Source organism: Mus musculus, chromosome 3 (genome assembly GCF_000001635.26).
Source record: "Mus musculus strain C57BL/6J chromosome 3, GRCm38.p6 C57BL/6J".
NCBI classification, from domain to species: domain Eukaryota; kingdom Metazoa; phylum Chordata; class Mammalia; order Rodentia; family Muridae; genus Mus; species Mus musculus.
In genome coordinates, this window is record NC_000069.6 from 127,639,082 (window position 1) to 127,657,549 (window position 18,468).

Here is an 18,468-nt window from a genome sequence, read left to right on the forward strand (position 1 = left end):
ATTTGGCACTGCACAACTGATTGGTGTGCTCTCTACACCCACAAAGTGTCTCTAACATGATTGCCCAAATGTGAGCTGAACGAATATGACACCGGTGAACATACCAAACAGGACAAGGAACAGCAATTGAGGCCTCAACCCTACAAGCAGCCTCATTTGAAACAAAACAATAGTAGATGGGAAGTGAGGAGGAGAGTATTGATGTTCACCTCTCTCTCTCTCTCTCTCTCTCTCTCTCTCTCTCTCTCTCTCTCTCTCTCTCTCTCACACACACACACACACACACACACACACACACACACACACACACACAGAGGCACACATACATGCACACATACACACTGGGTTCTTTCTGGCTCACTTAGCCCCGGGATTAGTTCACAAATCACGGTCACTCCCAAAGCGAGTGGGCTGAGGCCCAGTCCTCCCAAATCTTTGTAAGGATGAACATAGGCACAGGACTGAAACTGCTGCTTCCTCTGCAGTTGGCAGGAAAGAGGCTCACTTGCTTGCTCGCTCAGTAAGGTCGTGGTGAGCCCACTGTCATGGTCTCACTGATGTGGGAGCATGCTATTCTATCTCAGCAGGCTCTATTGAAGTCAGATTTCAAACAGCTCTCGGAATATGCTCTTCAGTGGACAGTACACTGCACCGCTGTTGCTAGATCTTTCTAGCAAAGGGGCTTAGCTTCGGTTGGTTTAGTCGTCGCGGGACAGCAGGGGGCTCGACATTGGATTCATTATTTGTTCTAAAGTATAAAACTACCCGAGACTGAGAAGGGTTAGAAAGAGCAGGACCCGGCCCAGAGATGAGCCTGATTTCAGAGGAACGCGGCCAGGGCTTCTAGGAGGTTCCAGACTCTGGAGGACAGGGTCGTCGGTGGCCTTGGCCGCTAGGGTTTGGTCGGCGGGATATCTCGGAGTCGTTCAAGCCTACGCCGGTCTCCGCAGCGCCACCGGGCGGTCGCTGTCGCAGGTGCCGGGGCTGAGGAAGGGCCTGGCTGTCAGGCTAGGCTAAGAGCTGTGGCGCCCCTCAGTCCCGAGCATCTTCTGCACCTCACTGCCCTAGGCAGGTGGTGACTTCTGGGCACCGACACCTGGAACCCGTTAAAAGCTCCTTCTCACGCTGGTCCAGGGCCTTCCCCCAACCCGCCTAGGGCTCCCAGGCAAGCTTTGAATGTATTAATTAAATAAAGCAGGCTGCCCTTGAATCGGGCCAGTGGTGGGAGCTCCCAGGAGCGTGAAAGTCCTGGCCTGCGAATCAGCAAAAGAAATGTGTGAAAAGAGAATTAGTGAAATTAGGTTAGGCCAATAAAACGTGAGGGCTGCAGCACCCCTCCCTTCCCGCTGCCCAAGCCTGGGGCTAGAAGGGCTATCTGGTCTGAGCTATTGTTTCCAGCCCTGGCAGGGGGTTCATTGTGTGATAAATAATTCCCCCTCCGTTTTCTTTTATTCTTACTAAAAATGGGTATTTGCATAATCAGCGCTTTGATGTGGCCAGAAATCAGAGGTTTGGTGTCCCCCCAAGTCCCGCTATTGGGAATGAAGCAACAAAGCTAGATCCAGATCTTTCTTTACTTCGCTGAGAGTGTGTGGGGTAGACCGTCACTAACAGCAACGTTAAGCCTCTGCCTCCCTTTTAAAAGGATCTACTTTAATGATTAAACTTAAGGAATGTCCAAAGTGTGTGCGTGTGTGCGAGAGATGAACGTTCTCACCCCTCTCCCGAGGCTTCTCCCTTTGGAGTTCATTGTCCTCAGAAGTTTGTTTTCCAAGGCTCTTGAAGTGGGGGCGGGGTACGCCTGGATTCAGGGCGCCCCACGTGGCTTGGAGAGGGTCCCCACAGGGGTCCCTCGGGACCAGAAAAAAGCAAGGTCTATGGTAGTGAATCTTTCTACATTCCCCTCTCTCCCGCGTTTTGTTTTCCCAGTTTGGTTTATCCAGCCAAGATGGACAGGGCTGATTTAATGGAGGATCCGGATCAGAGTAGAGATTCAGTCCTGGCGTGCAGTCTGAAGAGGCGGGGTGGGGGTGGGAGGAGATCCCTTAGGAGGTAGCTTGGGGCAGTTTTAGAGGGTGCCCTTCTCGGGACAGGAGAGACCCAGTCATCCGGAAAGCAGAGCTCCAAAACCAGCTTGCCGAGCTAGTGTCATTCCCACTGCAAGGTGGCGTGAATTGGGAGGTCCGGTGGGAAAGTTTCCTGATGGTGCATGCGCTGTAATAAAAGACTTTTCCTGCTTCGGGTACGAAGGTGCGGGGGTGGGGGTGGGGTAGGGGGAAGGTGAGGGCCGGTCTGCCTGCTATCTCTTACTTTCTCGGCTTTTCCAGATGCTCAGACCGAGAAGAGGGAGAATAACGGCTTGGATCACTGATGGGGCGCTCCTGGGCCAGGCCCAGCTCAGCCTTCATATGAGCACCAAGCGCAAATGGATGCCGGGAAGCAGTAGGTCCCTGGGAACACAGGGCTATGCTCTGCTCCCAGCCCTCTTCTCACCGCCCGGGTCATCATTTTTCTGGTGGGCCACCAGCTTTGGTTCTCAAAGCTTCAACCGTGGTCCGCTCACCGACGCTCTATTTACGTTCTGGTCTTTTTTTTTTTTTTTTTTTTTTTCTATTTTACTTTCCAAGGCTGTAACTGTATAAATGTTTGGTTTTCTTTGTATTTACTTTCTAAAGTGGCACAGGCTTTTAATCCCAACACTGGGGAGACAGAGGCAGGTGGATCTCTGAGTTCGAGGCCAGCCTGGACTACAGAGTTCCAGGACAGCCAGTGATACACGGAAAAACCCTGTCTCGAGCCAAAACAAACAAACAAACAACAACAACAACAACAACAACAACAACAACAACAACAACAACAAAAGAAAGGAAGGGAGACAGAGAGAAAGACAGAGTTCCCGTTCTTCTGTTCTTCTAGATGGACTTTTATCCTCAAGGTCTGACTTAGGGTATTGGGGCTGCTGGTACGTGGCGGACACCACAGTAAACCGAACTCTAGAAATGAAGACCAAAGAGTTAAAGCTATTTCTAGAGACATTCCTGGAAGGGAAGCTGTTCCCACTGTAGGTGGCATTTGAAAGAGATATCTGATGGATTCAATCACCCAGTCGTACACAACTCCCCTTCCTTTCTAATGAAGCTAACACCTCCCATTTGTCCCTCCCTCTTGCAACCTTATATGCACACCATTTCCATTTCAGTCTCCTTTGCTCCCTACCTGGAAGAAGGCCTGGAGATGTTAAACAGTGAAGAGCCCTGATCTCTCGATTGTATTTGATGTAGAAACAAACGAAAGAGTGAAACCCCTAGCAAATGGAAACAGGAGTCCTAAAAGTGAGAAGCCTGGAGCTGGTTTCCATGGCAGCAGCTTGCCGTAAAGCTTAATTCCATGTGACAAAGAGGTCATCTTCCTTTTCAAACGTGTTTATGATCCTTTTGTGTATTGTATTTTGGCATAAAAGCTTGTGTGCCCTGACAGGGCTCTGCAGGCGTCTCTGTGACTCTCAAGGGGGTTTATTGCCTCCTTGGTATAAGAATAGCAGAAAGAAGACAAACCAGTGGCACTGTGACAAAGGAGGGGACCCTATAGCTTGCCATTATTTTCTCCCTATAATACATAAGTCTCACTATGCATTGAAGCAATTAAAAAATGAAGGACTATTTTTTGCGTTTTTCTACAACCTATTGCATTTACTGAAACACCCATGCAAACAAAATCAAAAAGACAGATGAAACGGGAGGATAACAACTCATTTACTTCTCGCTTTACTTTACTAATCATCTTGGAAAAGAAATCAAATGTGATAAAGCTTTAAACATGCCTAGGGAGCTTTGTAGCCGATGGCTAAGCACCAAGTTGAGAAGAACGCTGCATTAATTCATTTGTGCTTAACCTATGCCAAAGTATCTAGAACATGCCCACAAATGTGTTTTTAAATTAAATCAATCTAAATTAGTCCTAATTTTTTTTTTTTTTTTTTTTTTTTGTACTCTCAACATTACAATGTTGTTACTAGCTTGGCGACAGATAAGAAAGAAACATTGTATTGGTGAAGCCTTAATGCTCCTACAAGATCCTCCCTTCAAAACCAGTTTCTCTTGATTTAGGAGGGGATGACTTTAGACTATGTCTGTATAACAATGGACACGTGCATAGGCGAGGATTTCCAGTGGAGCCCTTGACAGGATCTGCAACGGAGCATCATCATTTTCAATAGATGTGGAATGCTTCACCAGACAGACATCTACAGCTACCAGAAAACTGACTTTGATTATTCTGTACAAAAATAACTTGAAAAGGGGTTTTGGTGGTAGTTGACTGCATTCTTGGGTACTTTGCAGTACCCACTCTCATATTCTGCAGCATTGTGGAGGAATTCTTATCTAGATGCCCAAGATACAATGTATTTTTCAGGATACAATTGTTTTCTGCTCCAGCAAGAGCAGCTGGGCTGCACAGGGCTCCTGGTAGTCGTGCCTCCTAGTCTGCACAGACCTCAGGGTTTTGTGGATATTGCCTAACTCCCAAGCAGTAAGGCAGCAATGACCACAGATCTGGAAAAGCAGGTTGGTGCGAAGCTGCTAGTTTATAGCTTGTTAGGTGCATGTTGGTTTTTTATCTTTCCAAATAGGCATCATAATACGTTTCTTCTTTCAATAGTGTCCTTTTCTTATCTCAGCAAAATGAGTGAAACCTTACACTGGGACATTTCAACCGTGATGTTTCCACATCCTTGATGAGCATCTGTTTCTTGACCTTCACACTCTTTCTATTTGTGGTGCACCTTCAAATCCTAGAGAGTTTCTCTCAAATCCAAGGGGATTAGGAGCATTATAGTTGTATCTGGTGGCATGGCACACATCCCTACATGGGTAGAAAAATATTCCCTTCAAGGCCAGCCTGGGCTCAATAGTGAGGGCCTATCTTAGAAAAACTAAACCCCAACAAAAACACAAGATGAAGTATCTATCGTTAAACAAGGTGGTATATACCACTCAGATGTTTCTGTACCTCCTAGAATCTTTAGCATATGAAGACTCACCTAGTTTCCTTCTGTGTATTCAAATATTATTATCATTACTATTGTTATTGTGTGTCTGTATACATCTTGTGTATGTGTGGCACATGAACCACACTGCATGTGTGGTGGCCAGTTCTTGGATGTTTTTTACTTTCTACTCCTGTGTGGGTACCAGGAGGCTCCAACTCAGGCCATGAGTTTGTGCGGCAAGCCCCCTTTACCTAGTGAGCGACCCCACTGGCTCGTTGTTCCACTGGGCCAGAGATTTGGGGTCAATGGTTAAGAGCACATGCCGCTCTTGCAGAGGATCCAGACACACGCTTGCAGAAAACACTATACCCACACAATAAAAATAAACAAATCAATAATTTTTGAGTGCACAGTGTATTTCACTAGTGCTATGGGTATCGCATTATCATGTAACAGAAGTCTAGATCTTTTTCATCTGGAAAACCTGAACTCTATACCCACTGAATGGTAACTCCCCATTTCTCCCTCCACACAGCTAGCTCCTGGCAACTTTTAACTCTACGTTACACTCCTGTGAGTTTGATAATGAAATATCTCTCATATAACAAAAATGATCTTATTTTCCAAGCATGAAAGGTTCTGTTCCCAATCTTTTGCTTGTTTTACTAAACTTTATATTTTCACAATACCAATAGGGAGGTATGTATACAATTCCACCCTCCCCTACCCCACCCCACCCTACCCCACCCTTCCCCTATCCATCCCCTAGTCCTTCCCCACCCCTCCCCACATCCAGTCCTCTGATCCATAGCACAGAGACATTGTCCCCTTTGCACAGTGGCACACCAAGGGCAACTTTGGAAAAGTTCTCTCATTGTCTGGGCCCTTTTTAATGGCGTGCATCTACTTCTGAAAGAGAGTAGGTCGTTATGACTTTGTCTCGTTTGCTTTAGGAAGGGCCCAAGGCAGTTCTATAGGGCCAGAGGGCAGTATGTCGAGTAGATTGCTCCTTGGGACACATGTATAAAATTCACTGAGATAATTACGTCTAAAAGGGTGGGCAGCATGGTTAAATCACATATTAAACTGAAGCCTGTCTTGGGGGAAAAAAAGAAGAAAAGGAAAAAAAGAGAGAAAGAAAACAAAACAAAAACTGAAGTGTTATAATGAGTTCAGAAACTTAGAGTGTCTGATAAGGCTTTATTTCTTTTCTTCCCTTCTTTCCTTTTTTCTTTCTTTCTTCTGTTTGGATGATTGTTTTATTTTCCATTTGGGGGAAGCCAGAGTTCATGAACTCAAGAGGCCCCCCTTCACAGCCTTTCCTGTTACTGAGTGGCTATGGCTGCCAGGCCCAAGATTACACCAAATATCTAAGATCTGAATAAGGTTTCCAAATATTTAATCCAGAAGATTGTCAGTTTTTCAACAAACTAGAGAAGTTTTGCTGAACAAAACCTGACAATTTATTTTTGGAAAGATTTGAGTGTGTGTGGATGTTTTCAGATTGAACGCAGCCACCTGCACATGCTAAGCAGATGCTAGGCACATGCTAAGCACATGCTAGGCACATGCTAAGCACATGCTAAGTACATGCTGCAGCACTGAGCTACAACCCAGCCTCTATTTTCAGAAAGCTTTTAGTTTTCAAAGAACCCATGTTGTTGACCAGGCTAGCCTCAAAAGCTTAGAGATATTACTGCTTCTCTTTCTGGAGTGCTGGGATTAAAGGCGAGTACCACCTTAACTACCTCCTTAATGTTGCTTTTTATGGCTACCTCAGTAAGAGCTAGGGACTAGAGAGATGGCTCAGCAGGCAAAGGCCCTAGCCTGTAGACCTGAGTTCAATCCCTAGAATCCACATAAATCTAGAAAGAGAGAACAGATGTTAAAGTGTCCCTGTAACACACCTGCATCCTCACGCTAGTAATAATGGTAAATACAAATGTAACGAAAATGAAAGATAAAAGCTGGAGGAAGGCAGCCAACCACAAGTGTCCTTCAAGCTATGTGAAGGTTTGTCACCGACATATGACTTGCCGAGTACCACTTATCTCTGAAGAGAAGCCAAATATGTTGGTGGTTGCCAGCTGGGGAGGGAAAGGGTCCCTTCCATTCAGAGACTTCCCTCCCTCTGCCTGCCGCCTCACTCCCTGCCTCCCTGATATTCACAGGTGTTTCTTGATTTAGGCAGCGTGAATCTGTAAACCCATCACATGGTCGTTTAAAATTGCTCTTCTTGGGGTGGAGGGGCGGGGGCTTAGATTAAGTCTCGGCTCTTCATGAATAGCTCTGCTCTTTTTTAATAAGGAAGAGCTAGACTGGATGAGTGCCGACGGCGTATTTACCTTCATGAGCTAAAAGGGGAAAAAAAGTTAATTACTGCTCCGAGCAAGTTAGTCTGGCTGTCCTGAGCTGTCTTTTATTAGTTGTCCCCCTCATTAATTTCCCTCACTGGATTTGCTGCTAATAGCTGCCTGGTCCCCGTCATCTCAAAGCCGCATCTGTGCCATTGAGCCGAAAAGTAGGAGCCTGGCCAAGGGGAGGGGGGTGGAGATGGAGATGGGGTGAGGAGACGCTATTTACAGATCAGCTCTTATTAATGTGACAGACTGGTGTGCTGAAGAGGGGAGAGGGTGGCCTCTGAGTTGAGGGCCAGAGAGCAGGGAAGAGGCCATGAAATCTGCAAGACCGAGCCGCAAAGGCCTTCGGACTTTCCCTTCACCGCTGGGCCGGTGTTCTTTGAGTACCAGCTTAGAATTATGAGCTGACAAAGTGTGCCGCCCTCCACCCAACTACACTATATGTTGTAAAAATATTAACCTTTTATTGGGGAAAGCTTACATTTTCACATTTCCCTTATATAGCTTCTAACCTCCTAAAAGACTTAATTTAGTGAGTGGCAATGTATAGACTGGTATTCGGTTTTCATTCTGCCCTCATCTTTGAGGCACGTTGTTTCCACTGTAATCAATTACCTTTATTTCCCATGTATTACCGTCAACAGGCATGCTCTCTAACTAACTTAGTTTGTAATATCTCCCCTCATTAAATGCAAATTCTTCAGGAGGACAAGTTTGTGTTTTCCCACAGATGTGCTGTTTCATCGTGCTAGCTCCAGCATTAACGTGACCACCCCCATAGAGTAGGGGCTCAAGAAACCTGTGTTAAAACCGGACGTGGTGGCTGCTCCCTCGAGTCCCAGCAACACTGGAGGCTGGAGTGTGAAGATTGTTTGAAGCCACAAGTTGGAAACCAACTCAAAATAGATAGAAACTAAAGATGTTTAAAAATGAAAAGAAATGCCTGGCGTGGTGGTGCACGCCTTTAATCCCAGCACTCGGGAGGCAGAAGCAGGTGGATTTCTGAGTTCGAGGCCAGCCTGGTCTACAAAGTGAGTTCCAGGACAGCCAGTACTACACAGAGAAACCCTGTCTTGAAAAACCATTAGAAGAAGAAGAAGAAGAAGAAGAAGAAGAAGAAGAAGAAGGAGGAGGAGGAGGAGGAGGAGGAGGAGGAGGAGGGGAAGGGGAAGGGGAAGGGGAAGGGGAAGGGGAAGGGGAAGGGGAAGGGGAAGGGGAAGGGGAAGGGGAAGGGGAAGGGGAAGGGGAAGGGGAAGGGGAAGGGGAAGGGGAAGGGGAAGGGGAAGGGGATCTGTAAGAGAGCCAATTGGAGGTTCAGAGTAGAGCATACACAAACACAATTGCTTGAGTAGCTAAGGGAAAGAGAGCACACCTTCCAGTATGAATATATTTGAGCCTGGGTTGCATTTTGCTGTAATAATCGAACAGGGGTGCCAAGAAGTGCATACTGACAGGAACCTGTTATAGCTGTCTCCTGAGAGGCTCTGCCAGAGCCTGACAAATGAGGCAGAGGCAGAGGCAGGTGAATCTCTGAGTTCAAAGCCAGCCTGGTCAACAAAGTGAGTCCAGGACAGCCAGGCTTTTATGTAGAGAAATCCTGTCTAAAAAACAAAGCAAAACAAAACAACAACAAAACCAAAACACCAACCAACCAACCAAATTAAAAAAAAACAAGTAATTTTACTTGTTTATTTCTTTTCTTTTCAAAAAGTTTATTTCTTGAAAATTTCACACATATAGCATAAAATATGATCATACTCAACTTGAATTTCTCCTTCTTGGTATCAGCCAACAGCCCTCCCCTCCCAATTTCATTCTCTCCTCTCCTCTTGCTCCTTCGACTTCTTTCCTATAATCTACTCAGTCACTAGGTTCGATGAGTGCTGTTCATAAGTGCATGGGTACAGAGCCATTCACAGAAGCACGGGCAGCCTCCCCCATTGATGCTGGAAATGTGGCCTTCTTTTTTTTTTTTTTTAAAGATTTATTTATTATTATATGTAAGTACTCTGTAGCTATCTTCAGACACACCAGAAGAGGGAGTCAGATCTTGTTACGGATGGTTGTGAGCCACCATGTGGTTGCTGGGATTTGAACTCCAGACCTTCAGAAGAGCAATTGGGTGCTCTTACCCACTGAGCCATCTCACCAGCCCGAAATGTGGCCTTCTTGATCTCGTGCAGACCTTGTGCAGGTCCCCACAAGGGCTCTGTATCCACTAGTGCATTAGCAATGCCATGTCAAGGACTGCACTTCAGCACCCCTCCCCCTCTTTCAGAGTTTACACTTTCCACTTGCTCTTCCTTGATGTTCCCTGAGCCTCAGCAGTGTGTGTGTGTGTGTGTGTGTGTGTGTTAAAAATGTATCACTCAAAGCTGAACATCCAGAGTCACTTACTCTCAGCACTGTGACCAGTTAGGAATCTCTCCGTTGACTACTGCCCACTGCAAAAAAAAAAAAAAAGCCTCTCTGAAACAGGCTAATAGCAGCCCGCATCTATGATTATAAACATCAATACTTAGAAGGTAGTTTGACAATGTAAATATTTAGAAAAAGACAAACAGCAGCTTTCACTCTAGGGCCGATGGTGTTTTTCAGCTATGGGCTTTTGACCAGGTTTGTAGTGCTAAGAGTGAGTTTCCTCCTATGAAACAGGACTCAGATCCAATCAGAAAGTGATCGTTATCCTATCATAGTCATTCAAGGCAATTGCACCAGAGGATCCATCTTCCCTAGCAAGTTAGTGCTGCATCAGGCAGTGTCCAGCTCTTTGGTAAAATCATAGATGTCTTCTCCCCTCCAGCAGCCTGCACGATATTTTCCAGCACTGTAAAAGCTAGCCAGCAGGGAAGATGTTTCCTGGTGCTTTGAGACAGATTCTCTACATCCTGTAGTTAAAGTCTGTAATGTTTGCAGCAAGAGTCTTATCATGTTGGTGACCAACAGCCTGTGCTGTTTGGGAGATCTTCAATTACATATACGTGTATATATATATATAAATTTTTTATTATATTTATTTATTTATTGGATTTTTGGTTTTTTTGAGACAGAGTTTCTCTGTGTAGTCCTGGCTGTCCTGGAATTCACTCTGTAGACCAGGCTGTTCTCCAACTCAGAAATCCACCTGCCTCTGCCTCCCAAGTGCTGGGATCAAAGGCGTGTGCCACCACTGCCAGGCTTCAATTATATTTTTAAATTGGGTTGTGAAATGGTGGTTTTCATATGACTTTCCTCCTCTACCTCACCCCCAACGCCCCATGTTCTTCCCCACTTAAGCATTTCCACCTTTAGAACCCCCCTCTCTGCTTCCATTTTACCTGTAATCTACTTCCCTGAGTGGACCCCACCATGGCTGCTTTTGTTTTGTTTTGTTTTTTCGAGACAGGGTTTCTCTGAATAGCCCCGGCTGTCCTGGAATTCACTTTGTAGACCAGGCTGGCCTTGAACTCAGAAATCCACCTGCCTCCGCCTCTGTGCTGGGATTAAAGGCGTGCACTGTCACGCCCGGCACGGCCGCTTTCTTTACAAGCATTTCGTTCTTCTTGCTTCTGTGCTGTCATTCTTTCCCTTGAGATGGACTGGACAATGATCTCAGTTGGATTTGCTATGGAGAACAGTGCTACATTGTATAGCATAATTTTGACCAAAACCAGACCACAGTTATGATGGTACTTTTATAACACACAGCAAACCAAAAGAGTAAATATTAAAAGTGTGTGTGTGTGTGTGTGTGTGTGTGAGACAGCATACCATTTGGTACTATTCAACTCTAAACACGTATTGCTCTTGTGTTGTGATGAAATAAACCTAACACAAACTTTATCATAAGTATTTTAATTTTTTATTATTTTATGTGTATGAGTGTATGCCTATGTACTCCATGTATGACTGGTGACCTTGGAGACCAGAAGATAGTATCAGATCCCTTAGAACCGAGGTTACAGATGATTGTGAGCCACCGTGTGGGTGCTGGGAATTGAACCCAGGTTCTCTGGAAGAGCAGCCAGTACTCTTAACTGCTGAGCCACCTCTCTAGCCTCCTATTTTAAGTGGTTTTAAGGGCAATTGTGCAGAATTAGCTGCGTTCATGCGGCAGAGACGACTGCACCATTGTACAGTTCCAGAACTTATTTAGCATCTCAGAGAGTTTGTGCCCACTAAATAACAGTCCCACACCACTCCTGCCTCCTGGAAAACAAACATAAATTTGCCTACTTTAGGGAGCTTATAGGATTGAAATTGTATCTTGCTTTGTATGCGTGTGGCTTGCTTCTTTCAGTTAGTTAATATTTCCAAAATTATTCACATTGAGGGAGATGGCTCAGTTGGTAAAGGTGTCTGCCTCCAAACATGACTTCTTGAGTCAATCCTTGGAACCATCTGACCTCCACCTGCATGTCACGATGCATCCCTGTGCGCTCTCTCTCTCTCTCTCTCTCTCTCACTCACTCTCTCTCTCTCTCTTAATATTCACTGTTTTGGTATGCTGTGTGTTTAATAAACTCAATATTTCAAACACAGTCACTGTAAATTGCTCTCCAGCCCACATTCTGGGCTAGGTAGTATTCTAGCAACTTCGATGTGCTCCTGTTGATTCTGACAATTCATCTCCTCAGTCACTGGTCAATGGATGTGAAGAACAAACCTGAGTTAATCAGGAAAGAGAGACGAGATAAGAACACCATTTTGGCAGAGAAAGCTTAAGCACTCTTTGTCGTTTCATCCGGGATCCTTGGTCTTTGGATGCTTTGTATATTACAGAGGAGTCACAATCCTTTAACTCATGAAGCATGAAGAAAGCTAGAATTGATGGCCACTGAATATTTTGAAAATAATCCATGCTTGGACATTTGCCTTGCAAATATGGGGACCTGAGTTTGATCCTACCTGAGCCTATGGTCCTAGCACTCAATGACAGAGACAAGGAATTGCCAGGGCAAGCTGGTTTGCTGGACTTGCTGTGTCAATAAGTTCTGGTGCATCTAGTATAACACTGGTTCCCAAATGCCCTTCCACACACATGAATATGCACCTGTACGTATGTTCACTTATATGCTAACACAAGGCATGTGTACAACACATATGTGTGCACATACGCATTTGAATACACACACATAGATACATGACACATACACACATAGAATGATTAAAAAAACAAAACAAAACAAAACCCTAACTACTAGGGTATGATTAATCTCAGCACTCAGGAGGCTGAGGCAGGTGGATCTCTGTGAGTTCAAGACCAGCCTTGTATACATAGGCAGTTTCCGTCCAGTCAGGGCTACACAATGAGACCCTGTCTCCCCCTGGCCGATGAGTGTGTGTTGTTTCATTGGCAACAAGAATATATAGAATATAGTTTAGCAGACTAGGTTAATTGTTCTTGAAAATTAGAGCTTAGTACATTTTGGCTACACAGCAGTAGAGTACTCCTAGAAATAATGACATCACATCTTCAGAGTGGCAGAACAGATGGTCCTCAAGCCCCCTGGGTGTGAGGCTTGCAGATATATAAACAATGACATAAACCCACAGAGGCACAACACTGGTAATCGTCACTTCCCCAGTCTTGATACAGGTGCCAGGGATGACTTAATTTTAGTGAAATAAGCACTAGAAACTCCCACAGACCCTCAGAGGGACAAGTCTCTGTAAGCTGCGGCACAGGGGTGCAAGCTTTTTTTCTTTTTCTTTTTCTTTTTCTTTTTCTTTTTCTTTTTAAAAAGCCCAGGCAAAATCCAACAAACAAACAAACAAAAAAGCCCCTGTCTACCCAGGAGCCAATCCCTTTTCCACACTCATTATCATTCAGATGAGTCTTTTCTAAAACAAAGATGTGGGTTTGGATATAGCTTTTTCAGACTCTGAGAATGCCTTTCTTATTCGGATTTACAAATAAAGAGGGCCCTCTGGATCTAATTAAGAGATTTTCACCTGTCATCTTTTATGCATTCATCTCACAAACATTCATGAAGCACGTGCTGTGTTCCGGGCACAATGCTAAATACTGGCTACACTGAGAGTTGGCCCACAATGGACCAATCATAAACTCATACTCTTAATTAATCTTGTGATTTTTAATGATTTAATTCTTTCCTTCAGTGGGGCCTTATTAACGAGGAAGTAGCAGGGTAGGCACAGGGGTTGCCAAAATGAACTCATGGCCTTTGGTGGTTTCATGTGCTCATAATCTAAGATTGTGTGTGTGTGTGTGTGGGTGTAGGGACAAATGACTAATTATTGTGCAATTTAAGTTCCATCAGAAAGGTCTGCAGTGGCTTAAACTGGGGAGAAAAGGAAAAAGAGGAGGAAGGAAGGAGACAGAGAGATAGAGAGAGAAAGAGGCACACACATACACAGAGACAATGAGGCAGAGAAACAGAGCGGGGCAGGGGAGAGAGAGAGAGAGAGAGAGAGAGATTTACTAGGGAAAGTTGTGCCTAGGGGAACCACAAAAGGTCTCTTTGAAGAGTCTCTTGAAGAAGAAGACCCCTTTCCAGGCTGGTGTAAGCACAGGAGATGCAGGGAAAGAGTTCTAAGAGCAGATCTGCTTGCCTGGAAAGAGGGGATTCTACCTGGAGTTCAAGTTGGAGAGCTATGGAAGGAAAGAAGCATGCTTGAGAATTATGTAGGGCGGTTTGTGTATACTCCCTGATATGAGAATAGCTTTTAAAACAATGTTCTTACTAATTCTGTGAGGAATTTCATACAACGTATTTTGATCGCATTCATTCCCTTCTTCCAGTTCCTCCCAGATCCTCCATACACACCCAAGGCCCATTCTCTACACTCTTCTCTATAGAAGAACAAAACAGAACAAAACCGACAGTCCCATCCTGTCCAGCTTGTGTTGTCTGACTGCTCTGGGACAATGGGGACTGACTTGGGAGTCTAGTGGATTCACTATGTGTCAGATCAATAAGAAAAATGGCACTTCCAGCAGCTCTAAGATGCTAATTGCCCCTCAGCTAGGGGTGGGACTTCCTACCCGCTTTCCTCTTCTATGCTGGGTTTCTGCCTGGACTGAGTTTGCACAGGTCTTAGGCTTGCACTCACAATCACCATGAGTTCATATTAGCATCTTCCCTGTTGTATCTGGAAGATACCATTTCTTTGGAGTCATCTTATTGCTCCCTGAGTCTTGAGGATGTGTGTGTGTGCGTGTGCGTGTGTAATATCAACATACTATTTAAGGCTGGACATTTCTATGACTCTTACTCTCTGCATGTTATCGGGTTGTAGGCTTCTGTGTCAATTCCCATCTACTGCACGAAGAATCTTCTCTGAGGAGGGTTTGAGGATACTATAGGTATCTATAGCTATAGCAATTAGTCATTAGGAGTCATTTAGCAGAAATATTAGTAGTTTTTCCCACAGGGCCCATGTCTTATCTAGCCTCAGGTTCTTGGTTTAATAATTATTGGTTTCATCTTGTGCAGTCAGTCTTATCCTAAGTCCAGTTCTAAAGAGTGATTGGCTACCCCATAACACTGTGCCAATGTTGCATCCAAGAGCCTGTTTTCCCAGGCTGGTTGTTATTCTAGTTCCCAGAAGTCATAGCTGGGTGATACTGATGGTTTTTCTCTGGCATCATGCATTCTACCTCCTAGCACTGTGAATATCAGCTCGTGGGATGAAACTTCCAGGTGAGGTCCAGTTTGATTTCTCCATGTTCTGTGACTCAAGTGTATCTGATCTTTGCTACTTTGTAGGTTTTCCTTCCACCTTTCTTTACCGGCTTTCTGCCCTTTCAATCCCCTAATACTAGATAGGAGAGGAAAAAGGATAGAGGGGAAAGGAAAGAGATCCCTGAATAAAGTCAGGGGTCAGAAAGAGAGTAATGTTATCATTAGACTACTTCCTGCTAATAAGAGGCAATAAATTCCTTGGGGCAAGTTTGATTTTCCTTGTCAGGATATCTAATTTCTTCTTCTTGTTGTTTGTACACAACTACTTAACAAACCATGACCAACAACAAACAACCCACCTTTTGAGGCTCTAGCATTTTTTTTTGAAAAGATTTATTTATTTTATGTATGTGAGTACACTGTAGCTGTCTTCGGACACACCAGGAGAGGGCATCAGATCCCATTACAGATGGTTGTGAGCCACCATGTGGTTGCTAGGAATTGAACTCAGGACCCATGGAAGAGCAGTCAGTGCTCTTAACCACTAAGCCATCTTTCCAGCCCTTGGGCTCTAGCATTTTTATACCCTCAGAAAAGTCCCAAGAATACAAATGTCACACAATTGCAGAAACTATCTGCACCTGGCAAAATCACACCCCTGCTGGATCATGAGGAAAATCATAGTTGGCTTATGTGGACAATTTGAAGCAATCACACATCCCACATCCGGGATTAAAACAAAAACATATTCTTATAATATTTCTGGTTTTTTTTTTAAAGAGTCCAAATAGCAACATTGTCACTACATTCAACTATGTGGCTTGTTTAGCAATAAGAGCTTACTGTCAATTTTTAAAGGGTAATCAAGACCATTAACAATGGACTGCAATGTTTGTGGGTCTATGGAACCCTACTCATCTGCAGCCCATTCCTGGTGTGGTGGTTTTAATACCTTTGGCCTAGGGAGTAGAACTATTAGGAGTGGGTGTGGACTTCTTGGAGGAGGTGTGGCCTTGTTGAAGGAAGTGTGTCATTGTGGGGGTGGGCTTGGAGACCCTCCTCCTAGTCCCATGGGAGCCAGTCTTCTCCTGGCTGCAGTCAGATCATGATGCAGAACTCTCAGCAACTTCTACAGCACCATGCCTGCCTGGACAGTGCCATGCTCCTGCCATAATGCTAATGGACTGAACCTCTGAAACTGTAAACCAGCCCCAATTAAATGTTGTTCCTTGTAAGAGTTGCCTTGGTCATGGTGTCTCTTCACAGCAATGAAACCTTAACTAAGACACCTGGTACTGGGGTTTTTATTTAGTAGTGAGTATGTGATGTCTAGTTAGGTTATTGTCCTCGATTACAGGATAACTACACTTAAACTTTTCTTCTACACAGACATATATATGTACATATGATATATATTATATGCAATATAACATATAATAATTATATAGTGTTTATATTTTATATAATTGTATAATAGATAATATATAATGTTTATATATATATATAATATATATGAAAGCTTCAATAGTAATACATTTCCATGTGTTTTTTCAAAAGGCCTTTAGTATTAGTTATCCCTCTCCATATTTCTTCTTCTACCCTTTCCTTCCACGCCCCCCCATACAATTTCATCCTTTCTACTTATTTTTTTAACACTTTATTCTATTTCTCCTTCCTTGAAAGACCCTTCATATTTCCTGGTCACTTACCAGTTACCTAACTTCTGTGGCTCTTTCAAGGGAGATACACATATCTAGAGCTAAAAGTGCTAACATGCATGTGGAGAGCCTTTTGGCAGGAATCTGACATTAGGCCATGATAAAGAAGGAAGTTCAGGCAAGGACCAGACATTGGCCAAGGACAAGGAAGAATCTGGTTTTAGGGTGGAACAAAAGAAGGAGGCTTCAGGCAAGACTTGGGCTTGGGCAAGGAAGTGGGCTCAGGTATTTTGGTCATTCTGACAAGCCCTTGGATACAACAAACAGGAGTAATCATGGGGCTTTGCTTACTGCCTTGCTAGTTCCTTATTGTACTGCTCGCCCTTTATACTTGCATGTAATTAAAATGGTATGAAAGCAGATTGGGAAAACTAAATTTGCCTTCAGTCTCAGACTTGACTGGGGACACGCTGCAGCACTGTCTAATCATCTCTTTCTTTTTAATTCTTACTCCCGCGCTGGAGAACCTGTTGACTGAGCGGGCTTGGTCACATCCACATATGAGAGAAAACACATGATGCTTGCCATTTCTTTGTTTGTTTGTTTATTTATTTATTTATTTATTTATTCATTCATTCATTCGATGTGGGTCACCTTGTTATTTATTTATTTATTTATTTATTTATTTATTGGATGTGGGTCACCTTGCTCGGAATGACTGCTTCTGATTCTATCCATGTACTTGCAAATTTTATTTTTGCTTAGCAGTTGTATAAATACTATTGCATTGCTTGAATATGACACTGTTGTTCATTATCCATTTATCTGTTGATAGACATTTAGGCCATTTGCATTTCCTGGCCTATGTGAATGGACCAGTCACAAACATGGACAGGCAGGCACCTCTGTAATAAGCTAGAGAGTCCTTTGGGAGAATTCCCCAGAGAGCTGTAGCGGGGTTATATGGTAGTAGATCTACCTTCAGATTTCCATAGGGGCTGTACCAGTTTGCACTTCCACCAGCAGTGAATAAGTGTCCCTCTTCCGCCAAGTCACTGACAGCCTCTACTATATTTTGTTGTTGTTGTTGTTGATGTTGTTGTTGTTGTTTTGTTTGGGGTCAGAAACGTCCAAGTAGCTTTTAAATTTAGATTCCCCTGATGAGTAAGGATGTTGAAAAATTTAAAGTGTTTCTCTTTCTCTTTAAAGTGTTCCGTCTTCTGAGAAATTTCTGTTTAATTCCATACCTTGTGTGGTTTTTAATATTTATTTTATTTGATGTTTTGCCAGCCAGTATGTGTATGAACCATGTGCCCATGGCACTGGACTTACAGATAGTTGAGAGCTACCATGTGTTCTCTGCAAGAGTAACCAGTGCTCTAAGCTGATGAGACGTCTCTCCAGCAACCCCATGCCCTGTTTTGTACTGGGAGCATTTAGTTTTTTTTTTTTTTGTGTGTGTGTTTGTTGTTGATCTTTAGTTTTTTTGAGTTCTTTGTGTACTCAGGATACTAACTCTCTGTTAGCTGTATAACTGGTAAAGATTCCCCCTCCCCATTCCATAGGCTGCCTCTACATTTGACTCACAGTTCTTTGCTGTACTTAGTATTTTGATGTAGTCTCATTTGTTGATTGCTGGTCTTGATGTGCTGCCAGGCTTTTGTTGAGAAACGCCTTTCCTGTGTCACAGGGTTCATGCTTATTCCCTAACTTCTTTTCTTTCAGAGTCAGGATATCAGGTGTTAGGTTGAGGTCCTTAGTTCATCTGTAGTTGAGTTTCAGACATGATGAAAGACAAGGATCTAGTTTCCTTCTTTTACGTGTAGCTCTAC